The following is a 5,000-nucleotide window of genomic DNA, read 5'->3' as shown; positions in this document are numbered from 1 at the left end:
ATTACATATAGGGGCGGGACATGCGGGGAGATCTGCGAAACGTGCATTACGGGGCACACGCGTACCTACCGGGGCATACCGACCCCTATTGGGGCACACGTGTGCATATCGGGGCATACCGGGCCTATCGGGGCACACGCGTACATACCGGGGCATACCGAGCCCTACTGGGGCACACGTGCGCATATCGGGGCGTACCAAGCCTATCGGGGCATACGCATGTATCCCAAGGCATACCGAGTCTATCCGGGCATACGCGTTCATACCGGGGCGTAACGGGCCTATCGGGGCATACTTGGGCATATCCGGGCAAAAAATGCCCAAAACTTGCGCAACCTTGGCAACCGTGGTCCATTCCTCTCTATATGCCTAGCCTTGCCAACCGTGGTCCATTCCTCACTATATGCCATGGCCTTGTGCCCATGGTCTTCCCAAGACAGCGTCCAAGGCCCCCGGAAGGCCAAGGGAGCCCAACCCAGCAATGCCCTGCTATGGCAAGCCAAGGCCAAGCATTCCGGTGCCTATCCGGGCAAAAATGCAATTCCTCTCTATATGCCTAGCCTTGGCAACCGTGGTCCATTCCCCACCATATGCCATGGCCTTGTGCCCATGGTCTTCCCAAGACAGTGTCCAAGGCGCCCGGAAGGCCAAGGGAGCCCAACCCAGCAATGCCCTGCTTTGGCAAGCCAAGGCCAAGCATTCCGGTGCCTAACCTTGGCAACCGTGGTCCTTTCCTCACCATATGCCATGGCCTTGTGCCCATGGTCTTCGCAAGACATCGTCCAAGGCGCCCAAAAGGCCAAGGGAGCCCAACCCAGCAATGCCTTGCTAGGACAAGCCAAGGCCAAGCATTCCGGTGCCTATCCGGGCAAAAACGCCCAAAGCATGCCCATTCCTTAGCCTATCCAGGCAAAAACGCCCAAAATCTGCACATTCTAGTGCCTATCCGGGCAAAAACGCCCACCAGCATGCCACCCTCCTATAGGGTTTGCGCAACCAACCAGCCTAACCACCAGTGGCAACCAAAGGTGCTGTTAGCGACGACTTCTGAAGACGCAACGAGACGCGACGTGTTTGCGCCCAGACGCGACGAGACGATGCGGGATCTGCGCCCAAGAATGCCTAGACCCGTCGACTTGATGCGGGATCAGCTCGCCCAAGCATGCCTAGTGTGCAAGGCCTGTGTGCAAGGCTAGTGTCCAAGGCTAGTGTGCAAGGCTCATGTGGAACGCTAGTGCGCAAGGCTAGTGCCCAAGGCTTGTGTGCCAGGCCCGTGTGCAAGGCTAGTGTCCAGGGCTTGTGTGCATTGCTTGAGTGCAAGGCTTGTGTGCATTGCTCGAGTGCATGGCTTGTGTGCAAGGGTTGTGCGCAAGGCTAGTGTGCGGGGCTTGTGCGCATGGCTAATGTGCACGGCTTGTGTGCATGGCTACCGTGCAAGGCTAGTTTGCATGGCTAGGGTGCAAGGCTCGCATGCGAGGCTAGTGTGCAAGGCTGCGTGCAAGGGAAGCGTGCAGGGCGAGTGTGCGAGGCCACTGTGCACGGCGCCAGCACTAGCGAGCCATCATCCGCGTTGCCATGGCTCGCTTCGCCTTGGCTTGCCAGGCCCCGACACGAGCAATCGCGCATTTTCTTTGCAACCGACCATCAATGCCGCCCAACGGGGCCAGCACGAGCAGTGATCCGCGGTCCCCTGGCCCTGCGCACGTTTGTCTTTGAAACCGAGCATCAATGCCACAGAAAGTGCCGGGGCGCCAGCTGGAGCCATCATCCGACGTGCCATGGCTCGCTTGGCCTTGGCTTGCCGGGCCCCGACACGAGCAATCGCGCATTTTCTTTGCAACCGACCATCAATGCTGCCCAACGGGGCCAGCACGAGCAGTCATCCGCGGTCCCCTGGCCCTGCGCACGTTTGTCTTTGAAACCGAGCATCAATGCCACAGAAAGTGCCGGGGCGCCAGCTGGAGCCATCATCCGACGTGCCATGGCTCTGGTCCCATGGTCTTCGCAACCGAGCATTCGTGACACCCGCGGGGCCAGGACACCAACCCTTCCGACACGAGCATTCGCGCATGTTATTTGGCCACACAACGGCGCCAGCACGAGCAAAATCATCCGCGGTGCGGTGGCCTTGCACGGCCTTTTGTCTTTGGAACCAACCATCAGTGCCACGGGAAGTGCCGGAGTCCCGGCATCCGCGGTGCCAAGTCATTGCGCCCTTGGTCTCTGCAGCGGGGCATGCCGGGCACTCCCAACCATTGCAAGCAAGCAAGCAAGCAAGAAAGAAAGTAAGTAAGTAAGTAAGTATTACATATAGGGGCGGGACATGCGGGGAGATCTGCGAAACGTGCATTACGGGGCACACGCGTACCTACCGGGGCATACCGACCCCTATTGGGGCACACGTGTGCATATCGGGGCATACCGGGCCTATCGGGGCACACGCGTACATACCGGGGCATACCGAGCCCTACTGGGGCACACGTGCGCATATCGGGGCGTACCAAGCCTATCGGGGCATACGCATGTATCCCAAGGCATACCGAGTCTATCCGGGCATACGCGTTCATACCGGGGCGTAACGGGCCTATCGGGGCATACTTGGGCATATCCGGGCAAAAAATGCCCAAAACTTGCGCAACCTTGGCAACCGTGGTCCATTCCTCTCTATATGCCTAGCCTTGCCAACCGTGGTCCATTCCTCACTATATGCCATGGCCTTGTGCCCATGGTCTTCCCAAGACAGCGTCCAAGGCCCCCGGAAGGCCAAGGGAGCCCAACCCAGCAATGCCCTGCTATGGCAAGCCAAGGCCAAGCATTCCGGTGCCTATCCGGGCAAAAATGCAATTCCTCTCTATATGCCTAGCCTTGGCAACCGTGGTCCATTCCCCACCATATGCCATGGCCTTGTGCCCATGGTCTTCCCAAGACAGTGTCCAAGGCGCCCGGAAGGCCAAGGGAGCCCAACCCAGCAATGCCCTGCTTTGGCAAGCCAAGGCCAAGCATTCCGGTGCCTAACCTTGGCAACCGTGGTCCTTTCCTCACCATATGCCATGGCCTTGTGCCCATGGTCTTCGCAAGACATCGTCCAAGGCGCCCAAAAGGCCAAGGGAGCCCAACCCAGCAATGCCTTGCTAGGACAAGCCAAGGCCAAGCATTCCGGTGCCTATCCGGGCAAAAACGCCCAAAGCATGCCCATTCCTTAGCCTATCCAGGCAAAAACGCCCAAAATCTGCACATTCTAGTGCCTATCCGGGCAAAAACGCCCACCAGCATGCCACCCTCCTATAGGGTTTGCGCAACCAACCAGCCTAACCACCAGTGGCAACCAAAGGTGCTGTTAGCGACGACTTCTGAAGACGCAACGAGACGCGACGTGTTTGCGCCCAGACGCGACGAGACGATGCGGGATCTGCGCCCAAGAATGCCTAGACCCGTCGACTTGATGCGGGATCAGCTCGCCCAAGCATGCCTAGTGTGCAAGGCCTGTGTGCAAGGCTAGTGTCCAAGGCTAGTGTGCAAGGCTCATGTGGAACGCTAGTGCGCAAGGCTAGTGCCCAAGGCTTGTGTGCCAGGCCCGTGTGCAAGGCTAGTGTCCAGGGCTTGTGTGCATTGCTTGAGTGCAAGGCTTGTGTGCATTGCTCGAGTGCATGGCTTGTGTGCAAGGGTTGTGCGCAAGGCTAGTGTGCGGGGCTTGTGCGCATGGCTAATGTGCACGGCTTGTGTGCATGGCTACCGTGCAAGGCTAGTTTGCATGGCTAGGGTGCAAGGCTCGCATGCGAGGCTAGTGTGCAAGGCTGCGTGCAAGGGAAGCGTGCAGGGCGAGTGTGCGAGGCCACTGTGCACGGCGCCAGCACTAGCGAGCCATCATCCGCGTTGCCATGGCTCGCTTGGCCTTGGCTTGCCAGGCCCCGACACGAGCAATCGCGCATTTTCTTTGCAACCGACCATCAATGCCGCCCAACGGGGCCAGCACGAGCAGTCATCCGCGGTCCCCTGGCCCTGCGCACGTTTGTCTTTGAAACCGAGCATCAATGCCACAGAAAGTGCCGGGGCGCCAGCTGGAGCCATCATCCGACGTGCCATGGCTCGCTTGGCCTTGGCTTGCCGGGCCCCGACACGAGCAATCGCGCATTTTCTTTGCAACCGACCATCAATGCCGCCCAACGGGGCCAGCACGAGCAGTCATCCGCGGTCCCCTGGCACTGCGCACGTTTGTCTTTGAAACCGAGCATCAATGCCACAGAAAGTGCCGGGGCGCCAGCTGGAGCCATCATCCGACGTGCCATGGCTCTGGTCCCATGGTCTTCGCAACCGAGCATTCGTGACACCCGCGGGGCCAGGACACCAACCCTTCCGACACGAGCATTCGCGCATGTTCTTTGGCCACACAACGGCGCCAGCACGAGCAAAATCATCCGCGGTGCGGTGGCCTTGCACGGCCTTTTGTCTTTGGAACCAACCATCAGTGCCACGGGAAGTGCCGGAGTCCCGGCATCCGCGGTGCCAAGTCATTGCGCCCTTGGTCTCTGCAGCGGGGCATGCCGGGCACTCCCAACCATTGCAAGCAAGCAAGCAAGCAAGAAAGAAAGTAAGTAAGTAAGTAAGTATTACATATAGGGGCGGGACATGCGGGGAGATCTGCGAAACGTGCATTACGGGGCACACGCGTACCTACCGGGGCATACCGACCCCTATTGGGGCACACGTGTGCATATCGGGGCATACCGGGCCTATCGGGGCATACCGGGCCTATCGGGGCACACGCGTACATACCGGGGCATACCGAGCCCTACTGGGGCACACGTGCGCATATCGGGGCGTACCAAGCCTATCGGGGCATACGCATGTATCCCAAGGCATACCGAGTCTATCCGGGCATACGCGTTCATACCGGGGCGTAACGGGCCTATCGGGGCATACTTGGGCATATCCGGGCAAAAAATGCCCAAAACTTGCGCAACCTTGGCAACCGTGGTCCATTCCTCTCTATATGCCTAGCC

The sequence above is a fragment of the Tasmannia lanceolata genome, unplaced genomic scaffold, assembly GCF_043159265.1.
Source record: "Tasmannia lanceolata isolate RefF3 unplaced genomic scaffold, GAP_Taslan_0.1 ptg000119l, whole genome shotgun sequence".
Classification (NCBI taxonomy): Eukaryota; Viridiplantae; Streptophyta; class Magnoliopsida; order Canellales; family Winteraceae; genus Tasmannia; species Tasmannia lanceolata.
This window is presented reverse-complemented; position numbering follows the sequence as displayed.